Raw genomic sequence first — 22,731 nt, 5'->3', positions numbered from 1 at the left:
CAGCTAATCAATGAAAACATTTGTAAAATCAGTTTTTCAACTCCCATTATCTCAAAATAAACCATTTTACCGTAAAACAATTCTAATGTTTACATTTTGTAATAATTTGCTGAAGAACAAGAACTGGGAGTCTGAATGAATGTCTGGGTTGACAGAGTATCAAAAAGGACAATATACAGCTTACTATTCTTTTCTTATTAATAAAAACAGAATGTGTAGTTAACAGAGTCTGCAGAGCATGTTATATTTGGAAATCACTGACAGCACAATGTCATATGATTAAGGGAATGCTTTTTTTAACACATTATTTCTACAAATGTCAGAAAATATCCTGCTCCCCCCATCTCCTTTTTTAGACACAAATTGACTAAAGGAAATGGTTTCTGACAACTACTATAAATAATGCAAGGCATTATCAAACTAGCTAAGGCACAATAGAAGTGTGGTGAACTCATGTAGGCCTACACACATTTTCTCATGTGGTAATTTCCCCCGAGGGTGGGACTCCTCATGTAGTCATTTCTGACCCTGGAGTAGAGTGCTTCCCTGAGGCACCAAGTCCATCCAATTAAAACGACAAAGGTAGGTATGTATTCTTGTAGGATTTTGCCAATAGACATATGTCCTGTTAGAGAATAAAACATTCTCCCCTCACTCTGCCTTCCTCAAACTCTTCCTTAGTTACTAAGTAACAGCTCACAGAATAAACAAGTACCAACATATGATGGTTCGCTGGCAAAATGTAGGCATTTTGAATGCTTTTATTCTTTTTCACAACGTGACTTTACCATGTTGTCAAGTGTAAGTAAGGTCTTGCTTCTCCTAGGAGATCAAAGATTTCATTCTTAGCATTCTGTACTTTCCAAAAGAGTACACAGACTGAACACGCTATGAACAAACTAATATGGGATCTGAGGTTTAGGTCTTTTGCTAAATAGAAAAAGAACACCCCCTTCTTAGTTATTTCAATTACCTATAAAGTTCTGCGATTCCAAAAAAGCTGTCACACGTGGAAATCCAAAGAGCCGACCACACCCTTCTAATGAGACAGTGATTAAGGTTCTGCGTGTCTCCGTCGGCATCAGATACACTTAAAAAGCAATGACCAGCTTTCCATGGCCAATTACAGTGCACTGATGGTCGCTAATAAACTCCAGCAACTGCCAACAGTTTATTAACAGGAACACTTTTTGTTCTTGGATACTGATACTCTAGAGTCTTGGACTATCTGCATCAGTCACCTGGGGGATGACTATTAAAATATATATATTTCTAAGGCCTACCTTAAACCAATTAAGGATAAAGACCAGGAATCTACATTTTAATTGAACTCCTCCGGGTTATTCTTAATCTCATTAAATTTTGGCAATTATAATCAACTGAACCTAAAATATTACTTCCACCAAAGACTATTTCCTACATATCTACCCAAAAACTTCCAAAGAACTCAGAATTTCTGTCCTGAAAAGTTGGACTATTTGAGATTTGGTAACAAGGTTTTTTACTAAAATCTATGAATTACTTTAAAAACTTGACCCACCTGCAAAATGTTATGCAAAATTCTGTTATATTCACTTTTTAAAGTATTATTTTTAATCAGGCACCATGCATGTTCCTCCACATCACTCTAAGATACTACTCATCATGTCTCAAACCACTTATATTCTCACCCTGTTCAACAGTCACTCCAAGTTAGCATGCAAAAATTACTTAGCTTATTAAAAAAAAAACAAAAACTTCCCAGTATCTCTGAAAGAATGCACTGGTTATATTTAAAAGGCAATCATAATGAGATCTTCAAACTTCATCTTGTTCTATCATTTAAATGTCCAATAAACCATTATGTATAAACACACACACTAAATTCTTTAAAGGCAGTGATACTTAGATTTCTTATTTCTCACTAACAATGAGAATAATTTATAATAGTGAAGTCATTTTGTAAAAAGATGAAGAAACAATTAAGCACCTACTCAATCACCACAATATAAGATCAACTGTTAATAACACAGGTATGTATGAAATAGGAATTAATTTATGAATGGATAGGTAGGTATCTACGTATGTTTGTGTGTGCGTCTGTGTATGCGTATCCAAAGAATAAGGAAAAACTTTTATGAGGGAATTAGTCAAATCATGGTCTTCATATATAACAAAAAACTAGCTCTTCATTTATTTTATTTAGTTAAATTCAGTTAATTAACATATAGTGCATTATTAGTTTCAGAGGTAGAGTTCAGGGATTCATCAATCTTACATAACACTCAGTGTTCATAACATCACATGTCCTCCTTAATGCCCATCACCCAGTTACCCCATCCCCCACCCTCTCCCCTCCAGCAACCCTATTTGTTACCTATGATTAAGAGTCGCTTATGGTTTGTCTCCCTCTCTGATTTTGTCTTCTTTTATTTTTCCCTCCCTTCCCCTATGTGTCTCCATTTTGTTTCTTACATTCCACATCTGAGTGAAATCATATAATTGTCTTTCTCTGATTGACTTATTTCCTAGCTCTTCATTTAAATTAAAAACTCTGTTAAAATTAATGGGGGAAGAAATTACTTAATCTTCTTGCAATAAGAACAACTTTATTCTGGATAAAACTACAAACTATGCTCTCTCCTTTATTAAGTAATAAACCCTTAAAGTGATGAACTTTTGAGAAGTTGGTTTATGCTACATTTCTTTTTTGAGTTTTTATACAAAATCTGCAGGTGTTCATCTGATTCTTTAATAGCAAGCTTCTACTGGAAGAGCCAAGTAGAAAAATTTGGTTTTTCCCCCAGAACTCATATGTTCTATAATTGTACAACACAACAAATAGTATTTTATATATAGGTATACAATTATTTTTATCTGATTGTTGCCATTTGATCCTCACAGCTCTTTTAAGATTTTTTTTTTAATTTATTTGACAGAGAGATCACAAGTAGGCAGAGAGGCAGGCAGAGAGAAAGGAGGAAGCAGGCTCCCCACTGAGGAGAGAGCCTGATGCGGGGCTCGATCCCAGGACACTGGGATCATGACCTGAGCAGAAGGCAGTGGCTTAACCCACTGAGCCACCCAGGTGCCCTGATCCTCACAGCTCTTAAGAGTTGGTTCTATTATCTTGCCCTTTGTGAACAAACAAACTGAAGCTTGTACGGTTTGACTGACTCACCGAAGTCCCCTAAGCCAATTAAATGGCAGAATCGGGATCCCAAATCAGGTCTTCTAATTCCATTTTTAAAATTTCTTTCACAACACATGCTGGCAATTAAAAGCCAAGCTTTACAGAAATGACAATGACCGTAACTAGGATAAAAACAGAGAGAATGAGGCTGGAGTGGGATATGGTAGAGCAGCAACAACTGTATCACCCAGGGTTTGTGCTGAGATTTAAGTGAAAAAGAAAGGCTCACATATAGATTCTAAGGGAGATAAGATGGTCCCTTACAAAGCTGAGAGATGGTTGCTATTGTCCTTGTATGTCCATGGGTATGCACTCGACACTAATAATGTACACTTAGGGATGTGAAAATTACACACCATGTCTATCAGCTTCTTGAGACTGTTAATCAATTTTAATCTAGTAATTAATGCATTACAGGGTTGTAAATACTCAGTAACTGATTTCAATATTAATTGTTGAGGAAGAGGTCTGTGAGCATGATTTTATTTTTGTCTGCCCTCTGAGCAAGAAGAACCCACATTTTCTTCAGAGCTTTCATTACAGGAGCTTAAAATGTATCAGCTAGAAACCTTCCCTATAAGTAAAATGAAATGCTGTCCTAAAAGTATAAAATTGAATATGTGCTAAGCAAGTCCGCATATAGTAAGGCTGATCTATATCAACTACTAAAACAGTGTTTGAAAAGCAGTGAAGGGGATAGAATAACTGTCTAAAACACTTCTAAGCCATGTAGAGTTGGACAGATCTTTTGACAGCTGTTAAAACCATGGAAAAGTACACTAGAGAGAAAGCACTAAGGGTTTGAAACAGCATAAATGATACTTTTCTTTTACATGTAACAAACCTGTTCTGTACTATATTAGTTGCCTTATGCCACAAAGAAATGGTAAATAATGCATTGCTTTCAAATATGAAGGTACAAAGTCAAAACAATTAAAAATAGCTTCTTTATTTTTTATTCATTTATTTTCAGTTCTCTTTTTTCTTCTCCACTCTCCTAGAAAAAGAAATATTTTCCTAAAAGAAATCCAAATATGTCCAACACATACAATAACCTTGTTAAATGAATAAACACATTCATCAAAAATAAACCATACACAGATAAAATTATATCTATGTCTTGATTATATAAACAGTTTATTGATGGCCCTTTACACAACCTAGACATAGAGGGTATTTTTTTTAAGATTTTATTTATTTATTTGACAAAAATCACAAGTAGGCAGAGAGGCAGGCAGAGAGAGAGGAGGAAGCAGGTTCCCTGCTGAGCAGAGAGCCCTATGCGGGGCTCAATCCCAGGACCCTGGGATCATGACCTGAGCCGAAGGCAGAGGCTTTAACCCACTGAGCCACCCAGGAGCCCCTACGGAGGGTATTAATACATGGATCCAGCTGTGAAGAATTTACCACTTACAGGGGAACATAAAACAAACACACCTTTTCTGTACACAGTAAAAAAAAAGTAAGAAGTACACAAGAGAGAACAATAAAGTTTGGAGAGTTAAAGGAGAGAGAGGTCAGGGGTGGTTTCATGATGCATAAGACATTTAAGATGGAAAGACAGAAGGATGAATCTCATTTGGTGAGAGACAAAAAGGCATGGCAATCCAGAAGGCAGGAATAGAGCCAGAAAAGACAGGGGTATGGGAAAGCACAGAACACGAGCACTGGGGGAACTGGTCCGTATGGAGCACCCACGTGCCATGGGGCTGGCAGGAAATAAAGCTGTGTTTGGGGACTGGAACCAAATCAGTAAGGGCCTTGAAGGCCAGGCTGAAGAATCTGGGCCTCGCTTCTTAATTAATTGGAATTCATCCATTCCAAGATTTCACCCAAGGACGGAGTCAGACTATTTAACTTAACACCCTAAGGGCTAAGAATAAGACCGTACATGAGATCTGAAGAGGTCCTATTAAGTAAACTCGGGATTTTTCTACTTCCTAAAGCTTTTGCTTTGGTTGCCAGAAAGCTGAGAGATAAATTTAGGGCTCGATTTCATCTCAAGTACTTGTTTCATCCCTTTTCCTTCTAATTGATTTGTTAGGTCTCTTTTTTCCAGTCCTATTTTATGTGCACTTTACTGTTATAAGCCGACTCACATCTTTTTGGATGGAGCATACATCACACATAAAATGGAAGTAATGTTTGTCCTGGTACCAGGTAAGGTTGTAGATGAGATACGTAGAAGTTTCAGAAGAGAAAAGAGAACTTATTAGAATTCACCATCAAGGGGTGCCCAGGTAAGCTCAGTTGTTAAGCGTATGCCCTCAGCTCAGGTCATGATCCCAGGGTCCTGGGATGGAGCCCAGTGTCGGCCTCCCTGCATTGGTGGGATGCCTGCTTTTCCCTCTCCCACTTCCCCTGCTTGTGTTCTCTCTCATTGTCTCTCTCTCTCTATGTATGTGTGTGTCAGATAAATAAATAAAATCTAGAATTCACCATCAAGTAAAGCGTACTCCTCTAAAAATATTTCAGTGAAAGATGATCACGCTGGATGAGGATACCCAGTTACTGCAAGGGACAATTAGTCTAAAATCTACAACGGCTGGGTTCAGCAACCTATTTTTTTTTTTTTTTTTTTTTTTGGCCAGGCTGTCCAGTTTGACCTTCCATGTGAATCAGTGTTCCTACTAGATGCCAAAATGACCTTCTGAAACTTACAAGGCTTCCAAGGCTACAGATATTTTCAGCTGTATCAGCCCCGGCTGTCACAGCATTCTGCATGAGATTTGAGTGGCAAACCCGAGCCTCCTGTACCAGCCTGACCTTTCAAACTCAGAATACTGTGCTGCCACTCAAAATTGAATTTTCTCTTTCTGCAATACTTTGTGATGCCATTTCTCTTGCATAATAGTAAAAGCATATTCTAAGCATACAGTGGTACTTTTCTTTACATGAAAATAAAATACATCCCTGATACAAAGGAAACTAACATGGATAGAGTTTTCATTTGTTTATTTCATGTAAAATAAATATTTATTGACATCTATAAATAATAGGTTTTAATCACCTGAAAAAATTATTTAAATTTTGTGGTAGTAAGAACTATAATAATATATCGCTATTTCTACAATGGCCAATATAAAATTTGAGAGTTGTCTAAATTTTATAATTGCACTTGTATAATTATATCTGCTTATGTTAACCATTATGTATTCAATGCCTAGCACAGTGCCTAGAATATAAAAGAACCCAAATTAATATTTAAGTGAATGTTGCAGAATCTGCACATTTAATTATACTTCATTTATCACAGAACTATTGAAGTGAAATATAGGCGCTTCATTTTCTTGCCAAAAAATTATTGTATTAGCATGGCATATTCCTCTTAAAAAACATGCCTGAGAATTCTTGGTATGTAAAGGGAAAGCATTTTCCGAATCCATGAGTGTCAGGTCATTTATAAATAAAACTGTTGCTGTATGAATTGGTTAGAGTTGAACACCAATGGAAGAAAAGAACAATGGAGATCAATTTATTAAGACACAGAAGATTCTTAATAACATCTCTACCAACTGTTTGATCTCAAGCCTTAAAAACTATTGGAGTGATGGTGTATTCAAACTGACACCTGCCTATCAGAATATCTTTCATTTTATTTCCACGTAGGGTCTACATTTTCACAAGTCCTGCTTGTTCTCAGTGCAGAGAACCAGAAAATGGTATTAAATAAATATTTCAGAGCAAATTCTTAAACATTAGTTGGTGAATTTACCTGTTTGCCTCATATAGTTATTCTATTTTTAACTGTAACTTATGTACTACTCCATAATCCTTTATAAAGGATATGTACCTGGAAGGACGGTACACCAACACACCTACAGGCACACAAGATATACACGGGCACGGGCTTTAATTACCGTGTTAGAGATATGAGGGAAAGTGAGAACGTTCAATCAGACATCTTCAAGTGAATGTCAATTCTCAATAAAATGTTTTATTATTTTAATATTGGCAATAAGATTTCTATATTTTAGTGATGAGAGAAATGAACTGAATCCTCTAATGCCTTCAATAATGCAGCTGAATAAATGAGAAACACATTTGCAATACTCTTTTTGGGCTCAAGACACTTCTTAAAATGTGCCACTTAAAGTCATCCAACTGAGCAATTGGCAGAGTGCTCTGTCATTCAGAAGTGACATCAGAAACTTCACAGGTGGCAAAGATTTTGAGTCTAAAAGTAGATTCTGCTGATCTCGGTGAGCGCCGGGGTAGAGGGTATTAGGTATGAGGAGAACTAATACTACGCAAACCACACAGGCACATTAGACCATTTGATCAAGCTCTTCTTTCCAAGCCAGCGAAACTTCAAAGTCCACTTCATCATCTCTTCTGCTGTTTTATGACCACAATGCTTCCAAAGCCATCTCTCACATCTTCCCTTCATGTCGTCTTTGCAGAACCAACTTGGATTAGTTCTCAAACTGACAGTGCTGTCAATATTTGTGTACTTAATTCATTCCAGACAAATGGAAACAAGCAGACAAACAAACAGCAGAACCTCTGAGTTAGGATCGTGGCACTCCCAGTACTGCACTACATGACCCCTGGGCAAATTACCTGACCTTATCCTTGCCAACTGTCCATTTTCTCACCTGTAAACTAGAGAGAGGGAAGGCACCGCCCAAATCTCAAAGCACCATACTAGAACTATATATGGTCACATATGGAATAGAATAAGTTCCTACTGAATAAGTTGCTGTTTTTATAATTATTACGATTGCTAACAGGCTGATCCTTTTGTGGTTTGGCTGTTTTCATTATTTCCCTAAAAATGGACCTTTTTCTTTGGGCTGTAAACTTCAGAAAAGCAGAAGGTATATCCTTAATTTCTCTTGAAAATTTCAGTCAAAACCTTATCATGAAGCTTTTTATGCCGTGGGCTTTAAAGAAATGTTTTTGATTAAAAATGAATAACGGTAAGCAATAAAAGAAAAATTCTGAGTCTTCTAACTGAGACTGCAGCTTAAATGCTGGAAACGAGGGATGAACACTTCACAGCTGAATGGGGTCTTAACAGAATACGCATAGTTGCACTTTTTGGAAGCTGGCCTACAAAATACAGCTTTATTTCCTGCTCACAAAGAAAAAGTTGGAGGAAATAGAGCATCATGTGCATATCCAAAAACTTTTGTCATTAAAGTTCGGTATAACACACATCTCTCTTATAGTCTTTGCTTCTCTGTTAACACGAAAGTTGCAGGCTCTGAAACTTGACTGTCAATATGGAGTGATTTACTCTCCTCATCAAGGTGTGAGCATGAAGAAGCTTCCGATAAACTGGGCGTCCCCACCTTTCTCCCAGAATGCCAACCCCATAAATAAAGTAATCTTTTCTGTCTAGTCTAGAATGGCACTACATTTGGGTCATGCTTCTTTATCAAACACTGAGACAGAAATACAAGCAGTTTAAATATGAAATCACATAATTAAAATAAATCATGGGATGACTTTGTCTATTCTCTCACATACAGAGCGTGTAAAGAGTTAATGTGTCTACTGGATGGTTTTAGGCAAATTCCACACTCTGCCCACAGGCAGCCTATTCTTGGCTCCTGTGCCCACTTTGTTTTGCCCGTACATTACTTGTGAATATTTCTATCACTACACTGGAAACTACTTTAAGAACAGGGCATATTTTACTCACTTCTCTATCCTCTGAAGGACAGAGAGTGATAGGTAGCCCATGGATACCCCGTACTCAATCGATATTTGCTAAATTAACAGAGAGGGTTTTCCTTTGATGCCAAAAGCAATGGCATAAGATTCTTTCATTTTCCTTCCCCAGACATTATATAATTTCATTTGGAATGTGTTCTAAATAGCTCTATGAAGAGAGGAATTTGTTAGCAAAGTGACATGTTTCCAGCAGAACAAGTCTTCAATTAACAGTTTATCTCTTAAAATCGTAAGCTATGCCACACAGTGGCTGAGAACACAGACTGGTGTGTGAACGCAATAGAACATGAAAGTATAAAATAACCACATGAGGAAGATAAGTGAATTCAGCATGCATTCTGGAGTTACCCTGATCATTTGTTTCTCGGTGAAGATTTTAGAGCATCACATTATTGGTATGAAAGTACATTATCTTCTGGAACCTCACTAAGCTTCCTCTGAGACCCTCCCAAATACACTGTTGTAACAGATCACACGAATGCAAGCCCTTACTCCCTCTGCTGAAGACGGAAGGTCTAGTGTGTTTTGTTTTGTTTTTGTTTCTAAATCTAAGAAACAAAGATTATAAGCATTTGTCAGACTATATGACAGCGTCAAAGCAAAAAGATGAAATTTTATTTGCCAGCCTTTGAAGTTAAATTTACACCTTCTCAACCTAGGTCAGTTGTGGCATGGGTGAAATTTTAAAGTCACTGTATCATAACTATACCCACCCATTCCCAGCGGAATCCTAATGGGGTAACAAAGAACGTGGTTCTGAAGTAAGAGAAGACTGGGCTTCAATTCAGTTTTGCTGCTCACCAGCTGTGTAACTTTAAGCAAGTAGGTTAACTTCTCTGAGTCTTTGTTTCCTCACTTCTGTCAAGAGAATGGTGGCTCTTGCCACAAAGTCCTGAGTTCCCTAACTGCTGAACACCACTACGAGATGGTTCTTTCATAAGAGAATGTAAGCTGGCAACCTCTCACAAAGAAGATACTCAAATATGGTAGCCAGCCTCATTACTTGCCCCCCTGTTCATACTGTTTCCTTCCACCTTCTGAACAGAGTGGCAAATTTCTCCTCCACACAGCATGCCTTGACTATTCGGTTCCATAAAGCTTCCTTCTTTGGATTTTCTTTCTTCTTTGAATCTCCTCCTTTGGCGATTATAGAGGGCCAACACTCAATTGTAGGGGCTCCTGGATGGTTTGGTCGGTTAAGCCTCTGATTCTTGACTTCAGCTCAGGTCATGATCTCAGTGTCATGAGACTGAACTCAGAGGTTGCTGAAGAGTCTCTCTCTCAAATAAATTTAAAAAAAAAAATCTTAAAAAAAAAGGGGGGAAAGAAGCACCTGGGTGGCTCAGTGGGTTAAGCCTCTGCCTTTGGCTCAGGTCATGATCCCAGGGTCCTGGGATCGAGCCCCGCATTGGGCTCTCTGCTCAGTGGGGAGCCTCGTTCCTCCAATCTCTCTCTCTGCCTGCCTCTCTGCCTACTTGTGATTTTCTGTCTGTCAAATAAATAAATAAATAAAAATCTTTTAAAAAGGAGTCTCTCTCTCTGTCTTGCTCTGCCCCTCCCCCCACCTCCCACACATGCCTGCACATGCACTCTCTCGTTCTCTCTCTAAAAAAATAAAATAAAAATACTCAGTTGTACTGTCTGCCTTTCATGTCTTTCCCTCCAGCTCAATTACAAGCCAACGAAGAGAAAATACATAATTCTCCTTAGAATCCCCTGTCCTCACCTACTATAATCCCTTAACTCTAATAGGTGCTCAAAATACGTTTGTTAATTAGTTATTTAGCAGAACACAAAGGATGAATTGATTTCCCTGTATTGCTTTATTGTTAACATAGTAAAATAACTTTTTAAGTGAAAAGATCTCAGCACTTAGCAAACTTTAATCCATTACTGAGAAACAGACACAATAATTTCTTCCTGTATTAACTGCTCCCAAAACAATATTTACTTTTAAAATTCAGCCCTCAAAAATAGATTTCTCTGAGTTATTTCCTACGTGCAATTTTCAATAAATGTGGTCCCCCAGAAAGCATTAGGAAGAATTATGTTTGAAGGATATATTTTTTTCAATAATCTCAATTGTTCTGGACATTTCAAATTACTTTTTGGAAAGGTCATGCAATGCCTCAGAGAGACCCTACACCTGGGTCAAAGATTTGCTTGTATTCCCTGTTGTTCACTTTTGCTATGTTCATCAAATCTCTTCAAGTCTTCTGGACGGGGTATTTAAAAACAAATACTTACCTGAATGCCACTAAGTTGACAATGCAGCTTGCCCTAAAATGTCTGAGCAATGAAATTCAAATAATGGCTCAAAATAATTCAGAGTAAACTTGTCTAGTTAAAATTATCCCAATGAATAGAGAAAGCAAAGAAGAATTTCTCGTTCTAACACTGTTTAATCTTAGTTAAAAAATGAACACTTTCTGAACATTACCTCTAAACAGCACAACAAAACAGATTTTACCGTATCTTTATAGCATAAGGCAAAAATCTAAGGAAAATAAAAATCTAATAATAGAAAAAATATGTACTAAGTGTGGCTCTGACATAATACCACGAGGCATATAAACAAAAGGCGAAATAAACCACTGTTAACACGATTTTCTCTGGCTCTATATAAACATGCTATAAAGACATAAACAGTGCAATTTTTATTATTTTTCATAGATACAGACCATCTAAATAAATAATAAGTGGTAAATATTTATAAATAGAATCATTTTCTTGAAAACCATCTTCATTTCATGGGAATTTTTCTATGCATGTTAAATACAACATCATCTATCATTGCTCTGACATTTTCTGCTTAAACTACCTTAAGCCGTTTACTTGTAAAAAGCATGGAAGGACCTTAAGCAAAAAGGCCTGTGAGTACTGCTACTAAGCTTTCTATTCTGTCTGAACTAGAACTATCCTCACAACACCAGGAAACTGTGAGCTCAGGTAACTGCTTATTTATTCCCATATGTATATCACTCTGTTTATAAGAGTGTCTTATTGTTAAAGAGTTTTTATTTCCAGGAAAAAGAATATCACAGTTATACTGATACCTTCCCTAAAATAGCAAGGTCCAAGTATAAATGTCAGTCACATTGAGCACATTGCAAACTTGCTTTATCATGTATCTGTGTGCCACCTGGTTTATCACAGAGGACAGGTGACACCGCTGTTCCTTTAATAAGAGACCAGAACCGCCTGGCCAACATGAAAGCATTTCCCAGCAAATAACAATATGCCCCTGAAGACGAAATTATGCTTACTTCAGAATTACCAATTTGGGATGAAGAATCTGGTGACGTTCTACAGTTCATCAGATCCTGTGCTTTATTTAAAAGAGCTAGACACAAAAACAAAATATTTTAAGAATTTAACATGCGTCTTCTCAATCGAGTTGTAGTTCCTGATAAAACACAATTTCAAGTATTTTTCTCTTAGTGACATTTTAAAATATAGTTCTTTATCCTTTTTAAAGATTTTATTATTTATATATGTATTTATTTGAGAGAGAAGGTGATAGAGAGAAAGAGAGAGAGACAGAAAATGAGCAGGGGGAGGGGTAGAGGGAGAAGCAGTCTCCCCGCGGAGCAGGGAGCCCGATGCAGGACTTGATCCCAGGACCCTGGGATCATGATCTGAGCCAAAGACAGACATTTAGCTGACTGGGCCACCTAGGCACTCCGTAGTTCTTTATCCTAAAAGAGTGCACAAGTAATGAACAGAATTAACATTAAAGACTAAAACTTTTACATAAGAAATTTTTGATGAAAAGTTTAAAAAATTACTGTATTTTAAATATCATTTTTACTACCTCCCATTGCCTTTCAGATCCACATCTACACAGTTGCTACATACATCCTGTAGACTGTATAGGGGGGGTCCCAGTCACTTTTCCCCCAGCATATAGGTCTTTCTTTTCATTTCCTAGCATTCCCCTCATCTTTTTCCTACAGTCTCTACTTCATCCTATATGGGTCCTATCCTTCTTCTATAAATTGTCACTGAAACGCAAGCCTGTAAGATTACGGGCCTAACCACATGTCTAGTGCTCCCCATTGTGTATCAAACCTATACCACCTGCTCTTCAATGCCCCCCTCTGTACCAATCTCCTCTCCCACCTGATTCCTCCCTTCTTCCTACGCCACATGCTACCTATCTCCCCCCGTGTCTTTTCTCTCTACCCTCTTATTTCTAAATGCTGTAAAAGTGTGACTCTGCTAGAGAATTACAAATGTTTATGGTCTCAATCTCCTCTATGCATCTCACACAAATATTTTTTTAATCTGTTTTTATTCTTTCATGTACAAGCACAGGTTCTAGAACTGGACTACCCTGATTCAACTCCTTCTTGTGTTTCATGTTACTTAAGTCATTTTAGACAATTAACTTGCTGGTGCCTCATTTTCCCATCTATGAAGCTAATATAGCACCCATCTCACAGGGTTGTTCTCAGGAATCCATGAATTAATTCATAAACCCTACCCTAGCATATTGTCCAAAGATGTTAATAATCTTCATTACAGTTCTTATCCTCATTACTACTCTTTATCATTGGAGGCAAGAAAAAAATTGGTTAAAAACGTGGATTTGGAACCAAGGCAAACAACAAGTCTCATAATTCTACAAATGATAGAGAGATTTCTAGTCATGCTCTTAGTCTTGAAGATATAAAGGTCATAAGGTCTACTTTACAGCTGTAAAAAAAAAAAAAAGATTAAATGAGATATTTTATTAAAAAATAAACTTTTTATTTTTATTTATTTATATTTTATTTATTTATTTTATTAAAAATAAAAAAATAAAAAAGAACTTCTTTTTTTTTTTAAAGATTTATTTATGTAGTTCAGAGAGAGAGAGAGAACATGAGCAGGAGGGGCAGAGGGAGAGGGAGCCCCAACTCTGGGGCTTGATCCCAGAACCCTGAGATTATGACCTAAGCCGAAAACTAAGAGTCAGATGTTTAACCAACTGTGCCACTCAGGTGCCCTTGGAATTTCTATTATTAATAATTATTTATATGTTTATCATTTCACAGATATATAACACAGGGATTGGAAAGAGTAAATGGTTTCCCCCAGGCCACATACCTGGTCAGATCTGGTCTATAAAATAAAGTCTACACATTGTGAAGCTTGTCTGTGCCAACCTCCCAACAGTCTCTCCATTCAAGATACAGACAAAAATGTAATGAACATATACAGATTATAATCTGTATATACAGAACATATACAGATTATTATTATCATTTTAAAATGATAATAAAACTGATTTCACCTCTTACATTTGCTGAATGTTCTACTTTTCAAAAATTAGCCCCCACTGAGGTCTGGTTTTTGTTGTTCTACTTATACTGCAACAAACATTGGATTTTCAAAACAAATTTAGAAACTCTTTAAAGGATGTGATGTGTCTTTTCAGAATACAGCTTTTTTGAAACTAAAACTTAGTAAATAGAAATATCAGTGAGGGGGCCTTTGGCTTGGGAATAGAGTTGCAAGTTCAGCTAATGACTCAGAGGTTTTCCTACCAACTTTTCCCCACACAGCAAGCTCTATGCCTTCCCTTCTTTCTTTCTGTCACCTAACTTGACTACCACCACCCAAACTATGTTTCCACTGGGATAAGAGCTATTCATCCACAAGGAGTGCTAAAAGGTCATGGTAAAGGTAGTTCTTTCTTACAATCAGAGAACACAGAAATAAGTAAAATGTTAAAGTGTCACTACCACTATCATCAACAATGATGGTAAACGGATTGCTAGATATGTGACTACAAATTTTGCATGCAATAGGCTCTGAATGGTCTGTAAGTTCTAATACCACATCAAGTTCAGAAAATATCTTTAACGATGTTCTAAATATGAACTGCGTAATGCCTTATTTTGGCATTCCTGCTATTTAACATGCTTATGATGTGTTTTGACTATTAAACTGTAAAGTCTCACTGTTTATATTTCCTCACACTCCCACTGCATATATTATTGTTACCATACTTTCTGACATTTTCTGGAAGAGTCTATTCAGTCACAATCACTGTAGACAGATGTTAGTAGGATAGGAATGTAAATACAGAAAAGTACAGACAATGTGACTACATCTTCCACCAACTATGTACTTAAAATATTATTTTTGAAAACCCACAAAATTGTATTCATAAGCGGGACACTATTCCCTGTGTCTATACCTTCTGTTTTTATTACTCCACTTTTCTTTTACTCAATGTCATGTTAAATTTGATACTCTGGCTGTTTCTGATTAAAATCTCCTGCCAATATGTAGTTCTCTCATTGTTGTTCATTATGTATTATACATTTCTTTTCCCAAAATGAAATCACTGCTTTTTAAATATATTTTAGTATTATTTCTACTTCTTAACTTTAATATATAGATTTTTAGCAAACAACCTCTTTATAATTGTCAGTTTGCTTTCAATCTAGTCTTTGGCAAATTCTCTACATCCACTGTTGAACTTCATTACCCATTCTGGTCTTCTGACACAATAGTAACAATCTGTTGACTTCAAAAGGTGATATTTTATGGTATTCAACAGTAAAACTGATGGCAAAAGCTATCTATATTCTAGTACAGGACATCTGGAAATCTCTATATTTCTACTAGAGAAATGAACTAAAGAAATGAAAAAAGAACACATACAAAAATCCTGTGTCTGAATGTTAAATATAAATGTATGAAAAATATGTAAATAGTCACTAAATAGATATAATTAATGCTGGATTAACAGAACACTATTTTTGCATGGTTGAAAAATAAAGAATAGCTTTGGTTTTCCATTATTTATGCATTAAGACTGTTCTCTTTATTACATGTATTGGTCAGAGCTACGTTAAGACTTATCTTTCCTTATCTGTACTTCCAAACCATGTTGCCAAGCCACTGTTTACGAAATACCACTTTCTACTTAACAGTTATTTTCAAAACTCTTACTTCTGCTACCAGACTGCCACTTCTTTGAAGATCAAGTATATTTTGATTAAGTTTGGTAGATCTCACTGAGCCTAGCTTACTATTTTGCCCCAATATGTATTCACTTAAATCAACATTACAAAATAGAATATCTCATCAATGTCATGTTTACTTCATATGATTAAACTTGTTCCCATGATCCTCAGATCTTGTTAGCTCTTTAAAACAAGTTCATGCTTAGTTAATAGCTCCAAAACTGTTTTAAAATTCAAAATATAAAGAAAACTCAGCTTTAAATGTAAGTTTCTCTTAAAAATCCTTTGGAGGAAGAAATACCAGCTGGAGAGGGACCATGGTTGATATTTGCATAGGCAACAGCTTTTAGATTATATGATATTTAGCACAGTTCCTTTTAATAATATGGCATTATTTAATAGCCAGATTATTTTAATAAATTAGCCTTGTCTTGGGAATACTTAGCCTTCACACAAACACTCACATAAATATTATGTCCACATTTCAGAGGAGTATTACCTTACCAATTCTTATTCACCTCTTTGGGTATGTAAAAGATATAACTCTCAACTTCTTAGAACAATTTCCAAAGAGATGACAGTTTTTCCTTTGGCGCATATACACTACTGGAAGCATAACAGTTATTTCAGAAACCTCTTCACCTTTTTAAAAGCACTGATCTCAGTGGAAAAGGAATTCTTTACTCTATAAAATATGGTTATATTCCATCACAAAGATTAATATATCCTGAACTATTTTAACAAAGGATAATCACAGAAACCTGAGTAAGACCTCAAAAACAGTGGGGAAAGTGCCAAATACATAAATTTAATACGGTAACAAACGCTTTAAAGATTCTTCACTTTTATGGATGTCACAGACACAGGTATTAAGATGTCTCTTGGAAAATGTAAATAATATCTGTAAGAAATGTACTAGGGTCATTAAAACCTAATAATAATATGTAAAAAACTGTAACCGTGTATTTGCTAAGTGCTTTTTTTTTTTTTTAAGATTTTTTTTTTTTAATTTATTTGTCAGAAAGAGTGAGCACAGGCAGACAGAATGGCAGGCAGAGGCAGAGGGAGAAGCAGGCTCCCTGCCAAGCAAGGAGCCCGATGCGGGACTCGATCCCAGGACGCTGGGATCATGACCTGAGCCGAAGGCAGCCGCTCAACCAACTGAGCCACCCAGGCGTCCCTGCTAAGTGCTTTTTTAAGGATATAGCTGTCATGTTTACATAAACATACATCTTTATAGTATAAAAACACTACATAAAAATCAATTTCCCTATCTCATCTAAAAATATAAAATATGTCTAGAGACACTTAATGCCATATGTCAATAGCTCTTCTTGAATTCTCTGCTTAGCAATCAATAATTCTCCAACCATTAGAGAACATGTTCCATGACTCATCAAAAATGATATACAAAGTTAATGGGGATCAGTGTTCCCCTCCACACCACACACATGCATTGACACTAATGGTAGTTATACCTCATACAAGGGGAGACAGATTCCAGATGGCACCTAGCCAGGAGGCAACTCTTCCAAGTTTCTCTATAAAATCTGTCCTCCCCACAAAAAAAGAACCCACTATATCCACCCTGTCCTATATCTTTGGCAGCCTTGAAGGAAGTAAAAGTAAGCATACTTTATATGGGTAGAAAATAACTGCATTTTTTCCAGCATAACACTGTGTATGGCAAAATGTACTTCAGTTATGAAAATATCTGAGGGGAATGTTTCCAGGACCTATGCCATTGTGCTTTGTTTGCTAGTCAGATGCTTTCTCAAGAATGTGTTCAAATTATAAAGACAATTATCTCTGTGTATGGAAATCTTCCAAAGCCCATATTACCACAGAAACCTATTTTTACCTTTCCTAACATTCAAAACAAGGCCTTATAGCTTACAAGTGAAAATTTCAATCTTCTGAATTTATTAATCTTTGATTAATACATGGTCAGGAGTTTGTCTGGATTTACATGATGTTTTTATTTTCTAAGGAAGGAAAGTCATAGGATAGGAAAATACATATTAAGCATTTGAGGATAATTGCTATTTACCGAAAACTCTATTTTAAAATAAATTTTAGTGACTCGTTTATGTTTGGTAACTTCAGGACAATGATAACTATAGTGTCTCTAAAATGTTCCTAAGTAGCAATCATACTCTATTCTGGCCTTTGAGAGGTGTTAAGACTCATCCCCTAATTATAAGCCTTTTCTCTGTTATTACTACCTCACCATTAAATCTCTAAACTAAACAGTAGTTTTGAGGAAATAAAAATAGATGTTAGGTAGTGTGTTTTCTCAAATTTTGGTTACAATGGATAAGAAAGACAAGGCATTTCTATGTATAGTAAACTTCTTGAGCTTGTAAAAATAAAATTCAATTTTATTATATTTTAACCTGCAAACTCTTTCAGCTTTCTCTCAGAATGCTGCTTCCCTGCTTTATTCTAGAACAACACTACCCAAGGGAAATGCAATAAAGCCACATTTGTTATTCTAGGTGTTCTAGTAGTCATATTTTAAACAAGGAAAAAGAAGCAGGTGAAATTAACCTAATAGTATATTCTACTGAAACTGATATATCCAAAATATTATCATTGCAACATATAACCCATATACAAATATTAATCAGATGTTTTACATTCTTCCCTTCATACAAAGTTTTCCAAATCCAGAATGTAAAACTTAACTAGCCACATTTCAAATGCTCAACAGCCACATGTGGCTAGTGGCTGCTGCACTGAACGGCACATTCTAGATTTCCAAAAATATGAAGCTTTCTGGCCTAAAAAGCCACCACTTCAAAATCTTCCTATGTAATATCCTCTATAATCAGTATTGCTGTTGGGATTTTATATTAAGACAAACATGTAAGTGAATATATTTCACTTCCTTGATCCACTCCTCTGACCCTCATATCTACTGCTCATCCTGATGACTTTTTCTTAAGGGTCTAGGAAACCCCAGTGACCTATTCTCTTTAGCTCCTTCCAAGCGAGATCTGGGATGTTCTCTAACCTGTGCATCTTCCATCACCAAGCAGAAAACCAGAAGGTGCAGCAAGGCTATTCTCTCTTGGTTTCCATAAATAGATATATCAAATACAGGTCTAATGAACCACGACAGTGATAAATGCAAGGGCAGTTTTTTTGCTTATGATGAAAATGGGAAATTTTAATAATAAAGTAACACACCCTTATTCAATGAGAAAAATGATTTTACTCTGCCCCACCACCCTCAACCCCAGGAGAAACCTTGGGATACTCTTTTCTTGATCTGGAACAGAACCCAGTGCTTCATTTCATAGGAATTCTGTGCCCAGAAGAAGAACAGAATGTTGGAAGCAAAATTTAATGAATTCAACTTGGAGTCTAAGTTTGCTTCAAATGTGGAAATGTAAATACAAGCAATAATATTTTAAACCATAAAACACTCTGGATTCTCCACTGGCATGGCTGCATAGAATACCACACTTTTGTTCTTAGTTACATGAGAACAAAAAATTAAACTAGGCACATGTGAGCCTTTCTGAATCTCTTAGTAATAATATAACCTGATTATTATGTCTTAAGTGACACTGTAATTATAGACGGATGGATGAACAGGTTTTCTGGTGCTGACCCAACCTGTTCCCTAAAACACAAAAGGCAACTTTTGTAGTTCTCCCTGAGGAAACCCCCCATTAAACAAATAAAACTAAAAAACTATGTCTACACTTTGAAAGAAGGCTTACCAACACAGTAAAAAAAAAAAAAAAAAAAAAAAAATTCACCCCCATGCAAACCAAAAAAAAAAAAAAAACAAAACAGTTTTGAGCTATAGTTGTAGTTGTCACCAACTTTAAGAAAGCAAAGATACAAGTGACAACAATGTGCTTTCTCAGGCTACAAAATAACATTATTCAGGGTCTCTGGCTATAAGTTTACATCTAAGACATTCTAAGTATTGAACTAAGTACTCTTCCGATGAATTTTAGAGTCGCTGAACTTTCATTTTAACCTGCCTTAGTGATAATATTTTATCTCAACAGCAGGACAAGGAGAAACACCAACACTCTCAGGAGCCCACACAGATAACGTGGAGTGGATCACTTATGCGGGTATAGAATAGTTAGGTCCGAAATACCCTCTGTGTATAAACAGACACTGTGTTCAGACCCAGGAGGGAGGAACACCGTGTCCACCGGTGTAGTATTTCAAAGCGCCTTGCAGAGGGCCTGCAAATCCTAAGGCATTAATTACGACTTCTCTCTCGGTGTATTAATTTGTTTAAGAAATTCCTCAGAGTACGGCAGAGTTTACCATCCGTTTGCTATCGCCTGTCCCTGTGCTGGTGGGCACACAAAGTAAAGACAGTGGCAGTAACCTTTCTGGCAGCTTCTTACTCCGTCTTAATCCTAGGGAAGCCCCCTCCACGGGAATACACCACCAAACCCCAGCAGCCATATATTCTGCAACCGCCCCCCCCCCGCCCCCGGGCCGGGGAGAGACTTAAGAACACAATGACTCTTCTAGCAACACCCCTGTCGTTGTAAAGTGCTGTGAGAGGGGCAGGCATAAGCTCCACCATATACCTGCTCGTGTTACAGGCTCTGGAATCAAAGTATTCTCACATGACACATTACTACCAATAACAGATTCCGGCTCCGTTTCAAAAAAAAAAAAAAAAAAAAAAAAAAAAAGTGCGGGGGGCGGGGGGGGCACATATTTGTCCTGCTTTTGTCTAAAAACCAGAACCCAAGAACTAACTACTTTTCATTCTTTTCAGTCTTTCACGAAAGCAATTCAATCAACCGACTGCGGCTCCACCCAGAGAGCGTCTATACTTACTTTTCTTACAGTTTTTGAGTGACGCACTACAAAACGATGAAAAAAAAAAAAAAAAAAGAGAGAGGCGCCCTCTCATGCAGGGCGTCTTCCGCCCTGTAAACTTGGCAAAAGGCAAACTGGACTGAAATACAGCACTCTCCATATAAGGAAGCCCAGCTAAACATGTCATGCGTAATTTATGTGTAGCAGGCAGAGAATTAACCTTTGCGTGCACATATTTGGCCCAGATGAAAACCGGGCTGGATGGCAGCCCCGGGGACAGGGATGCGGGCTCTCTCGGGAGGAACCGTGGCTCGCGTCTGACGGACTCGCGTCGTCCCCCCCACCCGACGAAGGTCATTAAGTTGTAAGTACACTTCCACGCACCTGTTTCCTTCCTTTCCCCCCTCTTTCCTTCTCGCCCTCTGTCCTTCTCTCTCTTACTGTCTAGACTGCCCTACCGGACGCCGGCTGCGCTCTGACAGGGTCCGCAGCGCCCGGGGAAGGGCTGCCCGGGGCCGGGCTGCAGCGGCAGCCTCCCGCGCTCCCCCGAGCCCGAGACGGTGCGCGATAGGAAGCCGCCCGCCGCGGCGAGCCAGCCCCGGCGGCTCCGAGACGCGGCCGGCCGGAGCCTCCGCGCACTTCCTCCTGCAGCCATGGACGGCCCCGAAAGAGTACGAACAATGCAGAGCCGCGGAGCCGCGCGAGGAAACTGTGAAAATGGAAACTTACCTCTCACATTTTTTTCAGAGGCAGCCCGACTGCCGACCGAGTGCCCAAGGCATTGTGGGAGTCATGATTCCAAGAGGCCCGCGATTTAAAATTGAACTTGTCAGTTCCCGGTCACGGGAGCATGGTGAGCGCCACAACTCATTCAGCTGCAGTGAAAAGACTGTTGCATGTCGCTGTGCAGCCTCTTATCGCCGAGGTCTGGTTTCCGCTGCTGCTGCGCGGCCCCTCCCCCGCCCGCCCAGCCCCACCAGGAAGCCCGGGGCGGACTCGTCGAGCTCCCGGACGCACGCGGCGGCGAAAAAACGCTCGGCAACTTTCCGCCGCCCTCCCGCCCTCGCCCGGGCCGCCCTGGCGCCCCTCAAGCGAGCCCAGTCCGCAGGGGGTGGTCGTCGCCGCTCGCGGGTCGGCGCCGAGGGCACAAGGAGACCGGAGCCGGCGCGGGCGAGGTGCATCCCCGCAGCCGACCGGTGGTATCTTCCATCTTACACGTTCAACATTATAACAGCCGAGCTACATAGTGCAAATGGGACGCACCCCTACTACTTTCCGCTCCTTGCAACCAGCCGGGCCGACACAGAGGTTCGTTGTTTTTTTTTTTTTTTAAAGAGGCCTGCGGATGGGGCTTTTTATAAGAAAGCCGGCAAGGTTAGGTTGAAGGTGAGAAATCAGCTCGGCAGAAAACGGTAAGGACCTCATGGGGCTGCCGCCTTAAAATGCACCACACGGTTTGAACCTGGATGGCTCACAGGCGGGAAAAAGATCTGCAAGACTGCCAGGCTGTCTCTTCCTCAAGGAGCAGGGTGTCCACAGTTTTGCAGTTCCTCAGTAAAACTGTCACGCAAGCACAAAAACTCCCACTGCAGCTTCCACTCGAGCTGGTAAATATTTGGAACGTAAAATCCCCTTTCTTCCCAACTCTGCATTACACGATTTATAGGAAGCAGAGACCCTTCTCTGGAAATAAAATATCATTTTCTGAAATACTGGAATATTCCAAGGCAAATAAGTCATATTATTGTTGGAGCAAAACAAACCACGGCCCCAAATCATAATTCATTGGGTGTTATAAGATGCAACGCGGCTCCACTTTGAATGGAAAGAATTCTGGATTAATATGATAATGTTTTGGAGGGTTGGGGGCAGAATTTTCTTTGAATTTAAGGAAGTTCGGTAACTTGTTCAATAACGATTCTAATGTAAAACATCGGTTCCATGTTTTGGACACAGCGTGGAATGAAATGGTGGATATAGTGCCGTGTTCATCCTACAACTTCGTTAAGTCCTATTAAAGAGGGTGGGGCCGGCTTAAGGAGGAAAAGGGAAAACATTGTGAAAGGTGCTAAAGTTCAGGAATAAGAGGCATTAATAACAGACTTG

At 38.3% G+C, this 22,731-nt stretch overlaps 1 protein-coding gene across 11 annotated transcripts in view; it reads right to left on the bottom strand.

Moving 5' to 3' along the window:
* MBNL1 (muscleblind like splicing regulator 1) overlaps nucleotides 1-22,731 on the bottom strand; it is a 199,597-nt gene that overhangs the window by 155,459 nt on the left and 21,407 nt on the right. Inside the window, exon 1 of one of the 11 annotated variants that reach the window (XM_044251622.1) lies at nucleotides 21,355-21,437. The exons of 7 other annotated variants lie outside the window; for them this stretch is intronic. The gene's annotated coding sequence lies outside the window, so the exon portion shown is untranslated. Of the gene's footprint in view, nucleotides 1-20,643; nucleotides 20,775-21,354; nucleotides 21,438-22,731 lie in introns of those variants that run through there. 3 more of the 11 variants (XM_044251633.1, XM_044251631.1, XM_044251624.1) reach the window with 3 other exon arrangements.

Source organism: Neovison vison, chromosome 6 (assembly GCF_020171115.1).
Source record: "Neovison vison isolate M4711 chromosome 6, ASM_NN_V1, whole genome shotgun sequence".
Lineage (NCBI taxonomy): Eukaryota > Metazoa > Chordata > Mammalia > Carnivora > Mustelidae > Neogale > Neogale vison.
The sequence above is the reverse complement of the archived record's forward strand: the minus strand, read 5'-3'. Positions and strand labels throughout refer to the sequence as shown.